Source organism: Ranitomeya variabilis, chromosome 2 (genome assembly GCF_051348905.1).
Source record: "Ranitomeya variabilis isolate aRanVar5 chromosome 2, aRanVar5.hap1, whole genome shotgun sequence".
Classification (NCBI taxonomy): Eukaryota; Metazoa; Chordata; class Amphibia; order Anura; family Dendrobatidae; genus Ranitomeya; species Ranitomeya variabilis.
In genome coordinates this window covers 484,448,466-484,468,716 of record NC_135233.1, presented here as the reverse complement: position 1 = coordinate 484,468,716, position 20,251 = coordinate 484,448,466, and the positions used below count along the sequence as shown (strand labels likewise).

Genomic DNA, 20,251 nt, shown 5'->3' with positions numbered 1-20,251 from the left:
GAATTTCGCTAATTGGTCGCAACTGGCTGGCCATATCCTTGGTATTCAATGTATTATTCTAAAATCTTCATAAATAAACCACATACATATTCTAGAATACCCGATGCATTAGAATTGGGCTACCATCTAGTAAGACATAATGTCAGTTGTTTCACACTTTTTTGTTAAGTATATAATTCCACGTGTTAATTCATAGTTTTGATGCCTTCACTGTGAATGTACAATTTTCATAGTCATGAAAATACAGAAAAATCTTTAAATGAGAAGGTGTGTCCAAACTTTTGGTCTGTACTATATATATATATATATATATATATATATATATATATATATATATATTTACTCATTCCTTTTCCTATTCAAAAATAAAGAAATGGAAAGGTAAAAAAAACAGACAAAAGAAGAACCCATTAGATATCATCGTTCCTGAAAAGTCCAATCTATCACAATATAAAATCATTCACACTGTTTATTAAATGCCAAAAAGAAAAAAAACCTAAACTCCAGAATGGCCATTTTTCAGTTGCTTCACTTCTCTTAAAAATATAATAACAAGGAAATAAAAATATCATATGCCCCCCAAATGATATCAATACAATTGTCAGCTCATGTCCATATAAAGAAGAAAAGCGGCACTCACTGTCCCATGAAAAGTTCCTTTATTATATCACGTTAAAACATGGATGCAGGAGAGTCTGTGGAATACGTGTCAGACAACGGCCATTTCGCACCTTCTGCGCTTCAAGGGGTCCTGGACATTTGTCAGCTCAGCATGCAAAAAACAAGCTCCATGGACTGCAAAATAATAAAAAGCCTCAGGTCTCAGAAAGTGCTGACATAAGCAAACATTTTTTTTTACAAGTTTATTTTTTTAACCTCTAAAATATATTAAAAAAACCTTATGAATTTGGTATTATTGTAGTTGTTCTTACCTGGATAATCATATTGCTGTGTTATTATGACTAAACAATGAAGGCTGTAAAAGAAACCCCCCCCCCAAAAACAAGCAAAATTTTTGTTTTTTCACTATTACACCCTACTTGGATTTTTTCCCCCATTTTTCAGTACATTATATGATGAACTGAATGGTATCACTCATAACTACAGCTAGTCCCATAAAAACAAGCCATTATTTGGCTATGTCAATGGAAATTAGTCATGGTTCTTAGAATAAAGGGGAGGAAGAAAAAAAAGTGCAAAAGCAATAAATGTCTGGGTCATTGGTTTTTTGCTTTCGTGTTTAAATATTGTTGATGCCATGATTACTACCGGTTTCATTTTCTTAGAATTGTGACTACTACCTTTGACAAAAGCTTTGCTTTTTGGGTGTGTCTGTAGACTTATTAAATTTCTAGTAATGTACATATTTGACACATCTGTTGATTGCAGTGTGGTATTGGCTGCGTGCCACTCATGTCTGTAAGTTAATGTAACAATATTGACATGGAAGGTTCCCTTTAAAGCACAAAGTTATCTTTCCACATGCTTCACCCTTGGCATATTTTATAATGGATATACAAAAGAGCGCTTTTAAAATGCACAATTATTTCTCAAAATACATACATTCAACATTGGGGTCAAAACTCAGTCCAGCATCCGTTCCCACTAATTTTGTAACAACTAATTTATGTCTAATTTTTTAATTTGAAAATCAAAAGGAAAACTGAAGATAAGAAACTTTGTGATATATCATATTACAGAAAAATGTCCCATTCAGAGTTGAACGAACCTATTCGCAAGACCCCGGTCCAGCTACCAGGTCCGATTCCTTGGCTGCTGGACAGGAGCTCCCCGTACTGTCTCTACATGACCGTATATCTTGCTGCTCTTTGGATTAGCCGGCCTGGCACAATGTCATCTTTAAAGCATAACGTACAACTGATGTTGCACCATGCCGGCCAATCCAAAGAGGAGCTGAGGATGTTGGAAGTTAGGAGTTTGTTCACATGGCTTCCCATCCAGAGGCCACAGAATACTGACATGACCACTAGACCTGGGTCCTTCAAATTTATTGCAATTCAAATAACGCAGTATACAGAGGTCTTCTTTTTAAAGAAATAATTATTTTATCATTTATAGGAAAATTTTACATGGACTAAGTATAAATAATTGTGGATTTTGAGTCCGAATTTATTTACACCCATCCACTTTTTCAACAACATTGTTTTCTTTGGAAAAGATATATAGACGACTTGTTTCTAATTTGGAGGGGTAACATAGAGTCTCTCACTTCAGTCCACCAGACTATCAATCAATGTATGGAGAAATTAACCTTTTCAATACTGTATGATCGGAGTTCCTTTCCCTTTTTGGATACTCTCATGATAATTAATGAGGATAAAACATTATCAACAGATCTCTATGTTAAACCGACGGACAAGAACAGTTTATTGTTCTTCACAAGTTGTCATGCACGTCATATTAAAAAATCCCTCCCTAAATCACAATATCAAAGAGTTACTCGTATTGTGTCAGACCCTTCCCAACGTCTTGTACGTCTTAACGATATGGCCTCCAAATTCCGCAGTCGTGGCTATCCAGATTCATATCTTACTGTAGATTGTCTCCAGATACAGTTATATGAAAAACTTTGGGCACCCCTATTAATCTTAAGCTTAATGCTTTATAAAAATTGTTTTTTTTGCAACAGCTATTTCAGTTTCATATATCTAATAACTGTTGGACACAGTAATGTTTCCGCCTTGATATGAGGTTTATTGTACCAACAGAAAATGTGCAATCTGCATTCAAACAAAATTTGACAGGTGCATAGGTATGGGCACCCTTATCATTTTCTTGTTTTAAATATTTCTACCTACTTTTTACTGACTTAATAAAGCACTTTTTTTGGTTTTGTAACCTCATTGAGCTTTGAACTTCATAGCCAGGTGTATGCAATCATGAGAAAAGCTACTTAATGTGGCCACTTGCAAGTTGTTCTCCTGTTTGAATCTCCTCTGAAGAGTGGCATCATGGGCTCCTCAAAACAACTGTCAAATGATCTGAAAACAAAGATTATTCAACATAGTTGTTCAGGGGAAGGATACAAAAAGCTGTCTAAGAGATTTAACCTGTCAATTTCCACTGTGAGGAACATAGTAAGGAAAAGGAAGAACACAGGTACAGTTCTTGTTAAGGCCAGAAGTGGCAGGCCAAGAAAAACATCAGAAAGGCAGAGAAGAAGAATGGTGAGATCAAATATCGAAAAATAGTAGTAAAGCCGCACCCTAAAAAAACAACGTCTCCATGGACAACAGTGGAGAGACAAGACGTGCACTCTGAGAGTCGTGTGGTAGGTGCTGGTTGAACCCGGAGAGATCCAGATAATACGAATTTAGAAGAAAACAACCGCACTCAAACTGTAGATTTGCGTCAAAAGTGTAAGGAATTTAATAGGGACACCACAGTGATGCAATCAATTGTTCAGGTATTGCAGAGGTAACGTTTCGACCCTTATATGGGCCTTTGTCAAACCTCACTGACCTTCAGGAAGTAAGAGAAGAGAACAACGCGGAACACAATGGCTCCACTAGGACAGGAGAACTTGAGGATCCGGAACGGCACGGATAAGGGGTTTAGTCCCTGTAAGAGCTGTTGGTCCTATGTCCAGGATAGGCGGCTATGGTGGCCATAGCCGCCTCTCCCAGACATAGGACCCACAGCTCTTACAGGGACTAAACCCCTTATCCGTGCCGTTCCGGATCCTCAAGTTCTCCTGTCCTAGTGGAGCCATTGTGTTCCGCGTTGCTCTCTTCTCTTCCTTCCTGAAGGTCAGTGAGGTTTGACAAAGGCCCATATAAGGGTCGAAACGTTACCTCTGCAATACCTGAACAATTGATTGTATCACTGTGGTGTCCCTATTAAATTCCTTACACTTTTGACGCAAATCTACAGTTTGAGTGCGGTTGTTTTCTTCTAAATCCATGGACAACAGGGCGCCCGTCCTTACCAGGGGATCCATCCCAGTATATCAGTCCAAATCCAAACAAAAAAGGGACAGCACCACAGCAATTGTGATAAAACAGCTCACGTGTTTATTCCACCTTCTGCAACGTTTCGGTCCAGAGACCTTTATCAAGCATAGTGAAAAGACAATCCAACCACCTTTATATACCCTTAGTCCCAACCCTTTAATTAACTAGCAGCCAATGGGACAGTTCTATACAATTAGAAAAAATACACCACAATATATCATATACAAATACAGTTAAAAACAACTCCACATAATCAGCCCCCCATGTAAACTGACCATTAACAAAGTTCCATTATCCCTGATCGCTAAACAACGGCGATCGCACCAATCCAGGCGAGGCGTCGACCGTTGTCCTGACAACAGGGGTGTGAACACAGCGGAGACAATCCAATCCTGTTCACAGAGCTCCCACGTGATGTGCACGTCATACATCCAGCATGCAGCGCTCACTGTTGTGAACTCTATTTTTGGGCTCCCTCTAGTGGTCACAAGCGGTACTGTGTAGTGTTGTCTTTCTGCAGGTTGGCAGCATCAGCTGGTTCGTTATCCTTGGTTGGTTTCCTATTTAGCTCACCTGGATACTCAGTTCCTTGCCTGCTCTCAATGTATTCAGTGCTCTTCAGATTCCTTGTGACTACCTTGCTCCCAGTCTCTCCAAGACAAGCTAAGTTTTTGTTTGTTTATCTTTTGATTATCAGCATTCATCATGTTTCTTGTCCAGCTTGCTAAAATGTGATTTCCTCGCTTGCTGGTTGCTCTAGGGGACTGAGTTTCTCCCCCCACACCGTTAGTTGGTGCGGGGGTTCTTGAAATCTCAGTGTGGATATTTTGTAAGGGTTTTTTACTGACCGCACAGACCCCTTTTCTATTTTCTGCTATCTAGTATTAGTGGGCCTCATTTGCTGAATCTGCTTTCACCCCTGTGTATGTGCCTTCCTCTTACCTCACCGTTATTATTTGTTGGGGGCTTCTATATCTTTGGGGATTATTTCTCTGGAGGCAAGTGAGGTCTTTCTTTCTCTCTAGGGGTAGTTAGTTCCTCAGGCTGGCTCGAGACGTCTAGGATTTTAGACACGTTCACTGGCTACCTTTAGTGTGTTGGATAGGTTCAGATTTGCGGTCAGTCCAGTAGCCACCTCTCTAGAGCTTGTCCTATGTTTTGTTACTTAGCTGGAGTATTTTGTGATCCTCAACCACTAAGGATAATAACAGCTCACCCATGCCGTAGATGATAGGTCGGTTCTTCGATACAACAGTTCCATACTGCGCAAGTCCATGATGTCACCATCCTCTTAACCCCCTATACGCGTGACCTATCTCCGGACTCCGGCAACATCCATGAGCCGGACCTGTCACAGCACAACTGCGCATGACAGAAGGGAATCTCCGAACATTCCAGTGGACATCACGAACGCGCATGTCAGACAGCATTCTCTGAATGTTCCAGTTAACACCATTACACAGACAATATTTGTGTTTCCTAAGTACAGAGTCTGCATAACATTTCTTCATTCCAGGTCCATATGCTATGATATGTAAAACCGCATCTCCATCATAGCCCGGCCTTTCCGTATGGACCTGAAATGAGAAATCATACATATAGGGAGACACTACCATCCTGATATAATCCGTCTATAGACATATATATATATGAAAAACATATCTTAACCTATACATCAATCACTTATTATACATAAGACACATGTCTCCATACAGAGGAATGAGCACATAATAATACCTCAAAGCACATAGGGGAACCACATTCACCTCCTAGTATCCACATTTACCTCCTAATACCAATAAATGGATAGACACAGAACAGCCTATTCATATTAAATGCCATAACCTCAACACTATGAACAAATCACAGGAGCCTCAACAGGAATTTTTTATAAATTTTTAACATATGTATATACATATAAAGAACAGTTCCATATTAAGGAGGCTGTTATTATTATTACCACCTTTATTGACCAAACAACATAAGATAGTATATAACATGGTTAAAAACAAAATCATACCGACGAGAAAACTACAATGGATCCCCAACACGCTATAAGAGACAACTCTGCGGATAATCAATATTTAGACCCCTTGGGGTAAGGGTATCCAACTCATGTATCCACTTTAACTCCTTTCTCTTAAGAAGAGAGACACGGTCCCCACCACGTCTTAATACAGGTACATCGTCTATAACGCGATATCTGAGTTGATTGATAGAATGTCCTAGATCATGAAAGTGTCTGGGTACTGGAAGATCAGTAAGTTTTTTTCTAATAGTACTTTTGTGCTTCGAAATTCTTGCAAACATCTATATGGCTGTCCTGGAGGGCGAACACGTGTACAAGTCACGGTTCTGGGGCCATGTGAGGGGCTGGCGGCGCTACATCAACGATATCTTCCTGATTTGGGATGCAGAGTACAATGAGCTTGTACATTTTCATTTATATCTGAATAATATCTATCCTGGGTTGGGTTTCACTATGGAATGTTCTCAGACCAAGATACAATTTTTGGATACAAGTGTCTATAAGAGTGATGGGTTGTTGCCTACTGATTTGTTCGTCAAACAGACAGACAGGAATAACCTCTTACATTTCTCTAGTGAACACCCACGGAGAATGGTGGAATCTCTCCCATGGAGCCAACTCCTGAGAGTCAGGAGAATTGTCTCTAATGATTCCCTGATTGACATAAGGCTTGATGAGATGTGTCAAAAGTTTCTTGCACGAGGATACCCGAAGAGGGATCTAGATAAATTTAAAATAAAAACATTGACCAAGGGTAGAGATGAGCTCCTGACTCCCAGATTGGCTGGTGAAGTTAAAAAGAGGGTACCATTTGTAACAACATTTAATAGTCTGAGTGGCCAGATTTAGGAGATAATCCGGAGACATTGGTCGGTACTGAGTAGGGGACATAGCAATGTGAGTGAGTTCCAATCGCCTCCGCTGTTCTCATACAGGAGGAATAGGAGTTTGAAGGATGAGCTGGTGATTTCTGACGTGGGCAGCTTTAGGAGGGACCTACAGACTACTTTGAGCCGTCTGAGCATGGGTAATTTCCCGTGTCTCGGCTGTGCATGCTGCAATAATCTGCTTAAAGGGGCGTTGTTTTATCACCCCCATACTGGGAAAGAGTATGTGATTCGAAAACATTATACTTGCAGAAGTAGTTTTGTGGTATATATCCTTAGCTGCCCATGTGGCCTCTATTATATAGGGGAGACCACAATGGAGGTCAAAGCAAGAATTTCGAAGCACAAAAGTACTATTAGAAAAAAACTTACTGATCTTCCAGTACCCAGACACTTTCATGATCTAGGATATTCTATCAATCAACTCAGATATCGCGATATAGACGATGTACCTGTATTAAGACGTGGTGGGGACCGTGTCTCTCTTCTTAAGAGAAAGGAGTTAAAGTGGATACATGAGTTGGATACCCTTACCCCAAGGGGTCTAAATATTGATTATCCGCAGAGTTGTCCCTTATAGTGTGTTGGGGATCCATTGTAGTTTTCTCGTCGGTATGATTTTGTTTTTAAGCATGTTATATACTATCTTATGTTGTTTGGTCAATAGAGGTGGTAATAATAATAACAGCCTCCTTAATATGGAACTGTTCTTTATATGTATATACATATGTTAAAAATTTATAAAAAATTCCTGTTGAGGCTCCTGTGATTTGTTCATAGTGTTGAGGTTATGGCATTTAATATGAATAGGCTGTTCTGTGTCTATCCATTTATTGGTATTAGGAGGTAAATGTGGATACTAGGAGGTGAATGTGGTTCCCCTATGTGCTTTGAGGTATTATTATGTGCTCATTCCTCTGTATGGAGACATGTGTCTTATGTATAATAAGTGATTGATGTATAGGTTAAGATATGTTTTTCATATATATGTGTCTATGGACAGATTATATCAGGATGGTAGTGTCTCCCTATATGTATGATTTCTCATTTCAGGTCCATACGGAAAGGCCGGGCTATGATGGAGATGCGGTTTTACATATCATAGCATATGGACCTGGAATGAAGAAATGTTATGGAGACTCTGTACTTAGGAAACACAAATATTGTCTGTGTAATGGTGTTAACTGGAACATTCAGAGAATGCTGTCTGAGATGCGCGTTCGTGATGTCCACTGGAATGTTCGGAGATTCCCTTCTGTCATGCGCAGTTGTGCTGTGACAGGTCCACACATGGATGTTGCCGGAGTCCGGAGATAGGACACGCGTATAGGGGGTTAAGAGAATGGTGACATCATGGACTTGCGCAGTATGGAACTGTTGTATCGAAGAACCGACCTATCATCGGACCTATCATTGGATTGTCTCCGCTGTGTTCACACCCCTGTTGTCAGGACAATGGTCGACGCCTCGCCTGGATTGGTGCGATTGCCGTTGTTTATTATATGGACACCGGGGATGTTTTGTTGGATTTATGGGTATAATTTACCAGCGGGGAGCAATCAGGGATAATGGAACTTTGTTAATGGTCAGTTTACATGGGGGCTGATTATGTGGAGTTGTTTTTAACTGTATTTGTATATGATGTATTGTGGTGTATTTTTTCTAATTGTATAGAACTGTCCCATTGGCTGCTAGTTAATTAATGGGTTGGGACTAAGGGTATATAAAGGTGGTTGGATTGCCTTTTCACTATGCTTGATAAAGGTCTCCGGACCGAAACGTTGCAGAAGGTGGAATAAACACGTGAGCTGTTTTTTCACAATTGCTGTGGTGCTGTCCCTTTTTTTGTTTGGAATGGTGAGATCAGTCAAGGACAATCCTCAGACCACCTCCAGAGAGCTGCAGCATCAACTTGCTGCAGATGGTGTCACTGTGCATCGGTCAACTATACAACGCACTGTGTTTTTTTGCCGCCATGCATAACGCCTTTTTGTATGACCAAAGAACTCAATCTTGGTTTCATCAGTCCACAGGACCTTCTTCCAAAAAGAAATTGGCTTCTCCACATGTGCTTTTGCATACCTCAGCCGACTCTGTTTGTGGCGTGCTTGCAGAAACGGCTTCTTTCGCATAACTCTCCCATACAGCTTCTCCTTGTGCAAAGTGCGTTGTATAGTTGACCGATGCACAGTGACACCATCTGCAGCAAGTTGATGCTGCAGCTCTCTGGAGGTGGTCTGAGGATTGTCTTTGACTGATCTCACCATTCTTCTTCTCTGCCTTTCTGATGTTTTTCTTGGCCTGCCACTTCTGGCCTTAACAAGAACTGTACCTGTGTTCTTCCATTTCCTTACTATGTTCCTCACAGTGGAAATTGACAGGTTAAATCTCTGAGACAGCTTTTTGTATCCTTCCCCTGAACAACTATGTTGAATAACCTTTGTTTTCAGATCATTTGACAGTTGTTTTGAGGAGCCCATGATGCCACTCTTCAGAGGAGATTCAAACAGGAGAACAACTTGCAAGTGGCCACTTTAAGTAGCTTTTCTCATGATTGCATACACCTGGCTATGAAGTTCAAAGCTCAATGAGGTTACAAAACCAAAAAAAGTGCTTTAGTAAGTCAGTAAAAAGTAGGTAGGAGTATTTAAAACAAGAAAATGATAAGGGTGCCCATACTTATGCACCTGTCAAATTTTGTTTGAATGCAGATTGCACATTTTCTGTTAGTACAATAAACCTCATTTCAAGGCAGAAACATTGCTGTGTCCAACAGTTATTAGATATATGAAACTGAAATAGCTGTTGCAAAAAAACAATTTTTATAAAACATTAAGCTTAAGATTAATAGGGGTGCCCAAACTTTTTCATATAACTGTACTTTAGACTCCAAGACATCACAGGTTGGAGGTCACAGGATGGCCTTTGTTAATACTTTTCACCCGTTTATGTCATTATTCCAGAAGATTATTTTCAGACATTGGTCTCTTTTAGGGTCCTCTTATCCTGACATTCCTGAATTCCATATTCCTCCACTCATGTGTCATAAAAAACCACCTAGCTTACAGAATCTTCTAGTTAAAGCAGATATCGGTAGCCCAAGAACTGAGTTGAAACAGGCATTCTTGACCTCCTCATGTAGGGGTACATTTCCTTGCTTACGTTGTTTACAATGTTCAAATATCACCAAAGGTGAGACATTCACACATCCTAGGAATGGTAAGCGCTTCTCTGTTCGCAGCTTTTATAGCTGCGACTCTTCATATGTCGTGTATTTCATTAAATGTCCTTGCGGTCTCGGATATGTTGGGGAAACCACCCAGCATATCCGGGACCGCATATCACAACACAAATCAACCATTTGCTGCAAAAGGACTATGCTACCCATACCTGTGCACTTTATTAGTCACAATCATAGCATTTCACAGCTAAGTTACCAAGTTATTGGTAGTGTACCTATGGCTAGAAGAGGTGGAAACAGAATTTTGAGTTAAAATAAAGAGAGGCATTTTGGATCTATACTCTTCAAACCTTAGAACCGTTTGGTTTGAATAGAGAATATGAGGTGTTCCATTGAAATTTATTACACATTCAATTCTTGATTGTATAATACTATTCTCTCTTCTAAGGTGTTTTCTCCCCTGTTCGTATTTTTTCCTCTTTACAACTCTTTCATTTTGTCTAAGTATATGTGTTTAGATTAACAGGTTATTCCCTAGGTATTTGATCAGTATGTTATACAGTATATATTGTTTTGGGTCCTTGTCCCTTTTCCTTCTTTCCTTATCATGAGAAGCTTATGGATAACTGTACATATGTATATGAGCATGTTTTAGAGCAATAGTTGACATCTCCTGGTTGTCATCATGTACATGCATTTAAAGGTTGTATATGTTAGATGTACTAATTCCCCTTTTCGTTTTCTTTCTTTTCTAGACTTAATTTTGAGATCCGTCACTCTTTGGGTGCGGGTCGGTGCACGATATGGGTGTTCATTTTTATCTTTCTCTTGACATATGTACTGGCCACCTGTAGTTTTGGTTTTCCCTTTTACGCCTGATGCATGGTGTTTGCATATTATTTATCCCTCACCGTATTACATTACGGTCTCCTATTCCTTACTTCCGCTTTCTCATTCCCCACCTCCGTCCTCCTCTCTTCATTACACATGCGCTACATTAATTCCTTGCACTTGCGCATTATGTCCAATGTATGGGATTTTCCCGGACATTGGCGCTTTACTGACGTCATAAATAGGCGGCCACTTGGCACATGCGGCACCTCACTACTGAAACGGTGTCCTTCCGATATGCACTTGTCCATCAATAATGTAATCTATTTACTTTGGGCTAGGCTCTCTATTTTATCATGTAACTTTTCTGTGCACTTACCTGGACCTCTTTATTCTTTCCCTTAATCTCTTCTCTGTACCGTCATAAAGGTAACGGTGTTTTATTCATTATTTATGCCTATGTGATTGTATTATTTACTTTCATTTCAGTTTGAGCCCCTCAGGAGATGATATGATTTGTACATATGATTAGGACTGTTTATAGTCCATGGATGGAATCAGATTCTACCTTTAAGATATATGATGTTGCTGACCACCTATATTTATTGATTATTGAGTTTTTATCTCTGTATGTTTTGACCAATAGACCTTCATGTCTTTTTGCTTTATACTGGCACATAGCCTCTATGTATTATTTGGTGGGCTACTTTGCATATGTACAGATATCACTGCGGTTATATGATATTTTGGCTCTTGATATTTACTTTTCATATGTACTGACCAGTTGCTTTGTTTTGTATTGTTATCATGTTCATATATTCTCTGTTAAGTTTTGTATATTATGTTTGCCTTATAGATAAAAACCCTGATAAAGTCCAATTTGGCCGAAACATTGGTGTATTGCATGACTGGTCATAATTTACAATAAATTTAGTATTTTTGGACATTGATTCTCGATAGTTCTCAGATTATTCTACTATATTGATACTATTTTTCTGAGAACTTTTTCTTCCATTTTGACTGAGATCCCCTTGATCGATTATTATTATTATTATTAATATTATTATTAAGTATAAATACAAATACACATCCTCCATATTTACCATAATAATTGACACACATAAATCAGGTGTAGACGATCCTCTTCACTCAGTCGAGTTGACAATATGAAGAGCAGAGAAGCTGCTTGACAATGAAGGAGTCCACACCAGTGGCGACATTTCGGGGAGAATCACAGAAGAAAATCCAACAAACCACCTGCAATTCCACACTTCTGGAGCACGGATAGCAACTGGGCAGGGTGCAACAACTAATGAAGAAAGCAGAAGAATCCAGCTCACAGATGAAGTCCAAAAAAGTGCATTTTATTTTCCAAGGTACATGAAGCAAAGATTAAAATTTTAACAACAATTTAACAACAATTTTTAATCCTTGTTAGATCCTCCCCTTTTACAAGCAGCTGCAAATTTATCAGCTAATCTCAAGGTTCTCTACCTCTGTCTTCAGATCTGTCTTCAGTGAGTGATCGGTGTACAATTTTTGCTTGTAAAATTCTGTCAAGAGGGACTATGGGAGGAGCCTGTGGGAGACGGAAATAAAGGAAAACTGCTGCAGAGTCTAATGACTGGAGCTTGCATAGGGCAAAAAGAGTGTAGCTTGGGGGTAAGGATGACCTGGCAATATAACTCCATTTTGTCTTCATTTCTGATGCTGTGTTCAATTTAAGGGGTGCAGTTTCTAATGTCAATACAAACTGAAATAAAACAATCATATGTAAAAGTATTAAAACTCCGGAGTTTCATTTGGTGTCACTAAAAAAAATATTATAGCAGATGGCATAGATTGCATTTGATGATGTATTTTAAAGTCAATAACAGGGCCCCCACCTACTAATATCTTCTTATGTAGCAGAATGGCCATTTGGTACAAGGACCAAGGAGCCACCATTACTCTGTACTTCGTATAGTTAATATTTCTTGGGATGTTTTATATTTACTATATCTTGGGTCAGATTTATTTTGGAAACTTTTTGAACTTTTTTCTGCTCAAATTATTTTCATTGATACTTCTTTCTTAAGTCCGATCAGGGTCTTCACAAATGGTTTTGGTCATTGGTCCAATCATGCGTCACATTGGTAAATAGTAATAGGAGGTTGTAAAGCATGACCTCCCTTCCTTACCGCTGTGCAAACAAGCTCTATCATGGCTTAACTAATTACATTTCTGGCAGGAAAAATAACACAATGGATTAGAAGAGCAAATGATGGAGAACAAAGTATGGTCCAAGATAGCCATTTATGAGATTAACGCTCATCGTTGTTTTAGAAGAAATGAAAGCTAAAATGTTGTTTTTCAGGACACAGATAAAGTATAGAATTGTGGCTTTTAAAGTGGATTTTCTAGCTGAATATACTGCTTTTACATTATAGTTTCAAGTTTGTACTTCTCGTACCCAAAAAGCACCAAAAATCTGCCATTTGGCTGCTAGGGTCACCGAAAGAAGAGTCACAGTTATGAGTCCAGTGTCTTCAAGAGAATACTTTCTCTGTCTCTCCTGATCATTCTCACAGTGATTAAAGACTACTATGCCTACACTTATACAAAGCAGCATATCAGTCATTGCTGAAAGGGCTGAGGAACGTTAAGGGGAGCCATCTTTTCATGTATGCCAGACTCATAACTATATCTCCAACATGTTCACATCATACATTTCCTTTCAGTCGGAAAATGAAGTACACGGATCAATGGGGGACATGGAAAGCATTGGAAAAGGAATTGTTGGGAATCAATAGTGTTATTTTATTATCTTTAAGTAATTTGGATTTTTTTTTTTTTAGATGTGTGAAGTTTGACATATTTAACAAAAATCAAGTTAGACTTGTGTTGTCCTTATTGAACAAGCATGATATGATTGCTCTATTCAATTGGTTGAAGCGGAGGTGATCCAGGATTTTCTATAAGTTCCTTCAACTTAATAGGTGTTGCAAAGTAAAAAAATAACTATTACTCACTAGTTACATCCCCTGCTATTCTAGTGAGCTGCTTTAGAGGTCAAGTTACTCCTCCAAACTATTTCAGTAGGTTCACATGACTGATGTTTTCACATAAAACTAAAGCGGTTTTATTATTTCTATCAGTTTTTTCTTTGATGTAGAGAGTAAAAAATGAATGAAAATTGGATGTCAATCGAGTGCTGTCCAATTTTTTCACGGACCCAAAGACTTACATGATCAATTTTGATCTGACACCTGGATGAAAATTGGACATGTATCCAATTATTTCCACGAACCACTCAGTCCAATGAAAAAATAGGACATAAACTGGGCTCTCACTTCATAGGTCCCTTAGAGGTTGTAAAACAGATTAATCCAGTAGCCTACAAGCGCAAACTCCCGGCCTCTTTACGGATCCCCAATTCCTTCATGTATCTCTCCTCAAGCCTGTTATCCTCAGTCCTTTTTTCAAAGATCCTGGTACTACTCCTGCTTCAGCCAGCACTGAAGATGTTTTCGAGGTAGAAAACATTCTGGCCACCAAGAGGGTAGGAGGAAAAATCTTTTTTCTTGTTGGTTTGGCAGGGGTTTGGTCTTGAGGAGACGTCCTGGGAGCCTAGGAAGAACTTCCATGCCCCCTCCTCTTGGAGAGATTTCTTTGCTGCTTGGAAAAAAGGGCATAAAGGGGGGTTTCTGTAGAGCTGGCATCCCTGCACACTGTCCCTCTCCCCCAGCAGGGATGCACTCCTCCTAGTTCTCCTGCTGCTTCTCCCCAGGGTCTGTGTGCAGCTTGCAGATCCCTGGGCGCTTTGTGTTAGGGCACACGCAGTTCCGCTCTGTTAAAGGGAGAGTGCGCGCCATCCTAAAGTGTCCTCAGTCAATGGCTACGAGCCACTTACTAATTAAGGCACCTCCACTTAATAGGAGGTGCCTATGCAACGTTGTAAGTCTGTTCCCAAACATGTTTGCTAGTTCTCAGATCCCAGACCGCTAGTTCCTGCTAGTGTCTATCTGTCCCTAAATCTCCTTGCCAATACTTGCCTTGTCAGTTTATAGTACAGCAGGACCCACCTGCACCAGCTGTGCCAATCTGTATATAAGCTGGACCCACCTGTACCAGCCATGCCAGTCTGCATATCATCTGGACCCGCCTGTACCAGCTGTGCCAGTCTGTATATCTGCACTTCCACCTTATATCAGCCATACCAGTTTGCTTCTGCCAGTGCCTGCCTGCATCAACTGTCCTCTCTCTGCACCGTTTCAGCAACCAATTCCTTGGGGGTCAGCTGCCATCCATGGTCTGTCCTGGAGTAGCACCAGGTGTTCATCGGGAGCCAAGCCTAACCCCACCATCAGGGGGTCTAGTGAAAAGTCAGGTGCTCACCTAGTCATGCCCCTCCAGGCTCTCCTTGGACCACGGCACAGTGGTTCCACCACTCCCGTTACACCATACTGAAGTTCAGATTTTACTGAAATGTTTTGAGGGTGCCATGTCACATTGGCAGAGCCCCTGAGGTGCCAGAACAGCAGAAACCCCCCTTATGTGCCCTTATTTTACAAAGTACACAGTGCAAGGATCATATTGACACCACATGTGTCTCACAGAAATTTATACCATTGGGTGGTGAAGAAACAATAATTACAGTTTTACCACGAAAATGTTGTCTTATCCCAAAGTTTTTAATTTTTCTATTTGAAATACAAAAAATGGACCACAGTTTGTTGTAAAAAGATGCCAAAAGTGCACCATTACCCTACATAAAATCTGGAAATACTTTTAGGCACAATGCAAAGCTTAGAAGGGAAAGAGTGCCATACCATAGTGCAGATTTTACTGTTATGGTTTGGGGGGGCCATGACCTACTAGAAAAGCCCCTGAGGTGCCAAAAGAGCAGAACCCCTCATAAGTGACCCCATTTTACAAATTACACCTTTCAATGAATTCATCTAGGGGTACAGTGATCATATTGACACCACAGGTGTGTCACAGAGTTTTTTACCATTGGGCAGTGAAGAAAAAATAATTACGCTTTACTGGTGCCCTTCATGGTAAACCCTTCCCCCTCCATGCCGGGATGCCAGCTTACTCACTGCCCCGGTCTTCAGCATGGTCCCCGGCATGCTCCTGCCTCCTGACACTTTCTGGTGTGTACACAACATTTGTCTCGGTGGCATGGTTCGTGAGAAATACCCTGTTCTTAAAGGGGCAGCATGTGCACATGGTAAATGCCCCAGCTGACAGCCCAATAGTTAGTTCTTGTTCCTGTGACCGCTTCGGCGGTGTCCATACCCATAAACCACATTGGCTGTACCTGAACTGTCTCCTGAGACCTGTGTGTCTAACCTGTCCCTGTTGCCATTCTGTCTGCTATCCAGAGACTGCACTGTCTAAACCTGTCCTTGTGGCCGTCCCATCTGCAATCCAGAGGCTGCACAGTCCAAACCTGTCCCTGTGGCTGTCCTGTCTGCTCTCCGGTGACTGCACAGTATGAACCTGTCCTAAGTGGCCATCCTGTCTGAACCTGTCCCGGGTGGCCATCCTGTCTGCATAATGTGAATCTGTCCCAAGTTGCCATCCTGCCCTGTCTAGGAATCTGATTAATGACTTAGACCCTTGGGATCAGCTGCTACTGCCGGACACTGCCCTGGACTGGCACCTACCTGCCACATAAGCCTGAGATCACCACTAGAGGCTCCAGTGAACACCAAGTTCGCTACCTAGTCAGGCCCTATGGGGTAGGTCCGGTCTGTGGCACAGTGGGTCCACGAACCATGTGTGCCACCTGTGTGTGACACATTTTTACTACCAAAATTTTGTTGTAGCCCCAGATTTTACATTTTCACCCAAGGAAGTGGATAAAAATGGCATCAAAATTTGTCCCAAAATTTCTGCTGAACTTGAAAATACTCCATATGAGGCTGTAGAGTACTGCTCAACCATACGGCGAGATTTGGGAGGGATGGAGCCCTATTTGCCTCCTGGAGTGCAGATTTTGCTAGAATAGTGTGCAGACTCCATATACAGAGCCCCTAAGTGCTAAAAGAGCAGAACCCTCCTCAAGTGACTCCATTTTGCAAATGATGCCTCTTTGGGAATTTATCCACAGGTGTAGTGATGATTTTTACTCCATGGGTGTTTTCCAGAAGCAAGCAGCAGTGGATGCTGTATGGGTGAAAATTGCAAATTGTTGTTGTAGTCCCCAGTAAGGTGTAGTCCCCAGTACGTTGTAGTGATCAGTATGTTGTAGTGCCCAGCTCATGCATCTGGAGACATATACTCATAAATTAAATGTGCTCTCATAGCTACAGAATTGCAAAACATGTGGATGCTAAATGTGTTTTAGGTACACTGGGACTCAGAACAGAGGGGGCATTTGGATTTGGGAGCTCAGAACTTGCTGAAATACTTTTGGTGGGCAAGGAACCATTTTAGTTTTCCAGAGCCTTTGTGCTACCAATAACATCAAAGCCCCCTATATCTTCATTGACAGATGACAGACATGAGTGGGGACTTTCTTTTTTTTGTGGATTGATTTAAAGCTTTTGATTTGAACATTTTACATAAAGCTTGGGATCACATTTATCTGGCTCTCTACGTTGAGCATTTATATCGAGCTTTCCATCTAAATCTCCAAGTGACGTGATGCAGATGAAACCCCAGAAGGATCAATTCACTATAATGAGGAAGCAGAGTTACTCTGGACTTCATCTGGCCTCTGTTCAGCGTTGTTCTTCTTTTCAGAAGTGCACAAAACTGCGGCCCACTGCACTTTTATGAACACCTAAAAAGATGGACACTGTCATATAACAAGTCAGACGGCATCCACAGTGCCTCCATTTGCCTCATTATAGGGAATCATCTGCAGGGGTTCCATGTGAATCACGTATTTTAGAGATTTACATGGAACCCCGGTTTAAAGGGAACCTGTCACCTGAATTTGGCGGGACCAGTTTTGGGTCATATGGGCGGGGTTTTTGGGTGTTTGATTCACCCTTTCCTTACCCGCTGGCTGCATGCTGGCTGCAATATTGGATTGAAGTTCATTCCCTGTCCTCCGGAGTACACGCCAGCGCAAGGCAATATTGCGTTGTGCAGGTGTGTACTACGGAGGACACAGCATGAACTTCAATCCAATATTGCAGCCAGCATGCAGCCAGCGGGTAAGGAAAGGGTGAATCAAACACCCGAAAACCCCGTCCATATGACCCAAAACTGGTCCCGCCAAATTCAGGTGACAGGTTCCCTTTAAGTGCTCAGCACAGGGCACAGGATAAATGTGAGACAGAATGAACAAATCAACAGCAGGTGAAGAATTGGTTTAATGAATTTTTTACGCCGTTCCTCATGCAGTATAAGTGATTAGACGACTTTATTCTTCGGTGCGACTACAGCGATACCAGATTTACATATTTTTTATGTTTGGCTGCTGTCACACACTAAAAGATGCTTTGTTTTGGCAAAAACTAGTTTTTGCATCGCCATATTTTGAAAGCTATAATTTTTCTGTATTTCTACTGACGGAGTCATGTGAGGGCTTGTTTTTTGCAGGACAAGCTGACGTTCTTATTGGGAACATGACAATTTTTGATCACTTTCTATTCTAATTTTTGGTAGGAAGAATCAACAAAAACCAGCAATTAAGGATTTTTTTTTCATTGATAAGGCAGCTTTATTCTTTGGGTCAATACGATTACAGCAATACCACATTTATAACTTTTTTTATGTTTTGGCGCTTTTGCATAATAAAAACTATTTTATAGAAAAAAATATGTTTTTTTGAACCGTTTTATTTTGATAGCTATAACATTTTTATTTTTCCCCTGATGGAGTTGTAAGATGGTTTGTTTTTTTGCAGTACAAGATGACATTTTCAGCGATACCATTTTTCGGAACATTTGTGTTTCTGATCTTGTTTCATTATTATTATGATGAGATTTTATGGGAGAAGTTGGAGAATACTTGAAAATAACATCATCTACATCATTACAAGCAACATAACTTATATTATCATCATTTATCATCTTCAAATAAACAACATTTTCTGTATTATATGTGCCATGGTAAAATATGTGAAATTACTTTGAATGAGGTTGACATCATTGGTTTATAAACTTTTAACAAAACTAGTAACATTAGATTTAAAAAGGAAAATCGAGTGGTAAATGTTATCTAAAAATGTAACTTTGACTGTTGGCTTTTGAATTTCACGTAGTGGTTAATACCCTTCTGACGATATAGTGAACCTTTACCTCTTGTATTATGATCTCAAATTAATATTTATTTGTCGGTGATCCGTATCTTATGTGTTTGCTGTACATTTTACTAATTTGCTCCTGTAACCACAGATCACGACTTAAAGCCAAGGTAAACGACATGAGGCTTAGAAACACCCTGGCCAGAGCCAATTTTTCTCTTGGGAAAACTCCAACGATACGAGGTATTGCTTACCGGATACATCAGCGAAATTAAGGCATTATGATTACACAAGTCATGACATTGTAAGTGTAGGGTCTGAACAGCTTCAATGTGCTATATTATAACAAGTAAAAAAATAACAAAAAATTACTGCATACAATATCAAATGTGTTCATTTACTTAGGATTGCTTTATTAATAATATCATTCAAATATTTGAAGGTTTTGTCCACTTTCGTGTTGGTGACATTCAGGTGGTGTTTACATACACCATTGGGGCTCTGCTTGGAGCTTTAGTTGGGTGTCCTGTCCCATCAATGGGACCACAACTGACCCCATTATAAGCAGTGGTGTATTTCACTTGCTACTTGAATCTTTTGTACAATGTTACAGACAGTGCGTTGTGTTATCTACAGAGGACACAAAGTCAATGTGTACAGAGTGTAAAATTGCCTAAACCTAACAGATGAGTAGATTAAACTTTGGAAGATGAGGTTTGTGTCAAATTCCCTGAAATTCATGGTTTCATGCAAATTCAATTTTTTTTTAAATTCGATTCGCTTTTCGCAAAAAAAGAAACAAATTGCCCAGCATCATTTTCCACACTGCCGAAGCATCGGTGAGCAGGATAATGTCTCTTTTTGCATTGCTGCACGGATCCCCCCATAATGACCTGCAGCTATGACATCTTGTGGATTTTCACACCCTGTACAGTGGTGGTCAGAACCTGGATCACCACAGATCTGTTTCCAGTGGGGCATATTATGTACGGTATGGTCGTTTTTCATCTCCATAGTCACTGGGTTAGTCTATCTGTTCTGTAGAATGTAAGCTTTTATGGTCAGTGGGATCCTCTCTCTCTTTCTATCTCCCTCTCTCTCAAGTAGAGTGTAAGCGCCTATGATCAGTGGGGTCTTCTCTCTCCAGTAGAGTGTAAGCTT

At 40.3% G+C, this 20,251-nt stretch overlaps 1 long non-coding RNA gene across 6 annotated transcripts in view; it reads right to left on the bottom strand.

The window, feature by feature from the left end:
• Positions 1 to 665: 665 nt before the first annotated feature.
• The window catches only part of LOC143806871 (uncharacterized), a 158,391-nt gene continuing 138,805 nt past the window's right edge, over positions 666 to 20,251 (bottom strand). For 3 of the 6 annotated variants that reach the window (XR_013221578.1, XR_013221576.1, XR_013221580.1), the window contains 3 exons: positions 12,397 to 12,481; positions 12,006 to 12,211; positions 666 to 795 (listed from right to left, as the gene is read on the bottom strand). This is a non-coding gene — a long non-coding RNA (uncharacterized LOC143806871). Of the gene's footprint in view, positions 796 to 12,005; positions 12,212 to 12,396; positions 12,482 to 12,526; positions 12,656 to 20,251 lie in introns of those variants that run through there. The other 3 variants (XR_013221581.1, XR_013221577.1, XR_013221579.1) reach the window with 2 other exon arrangements.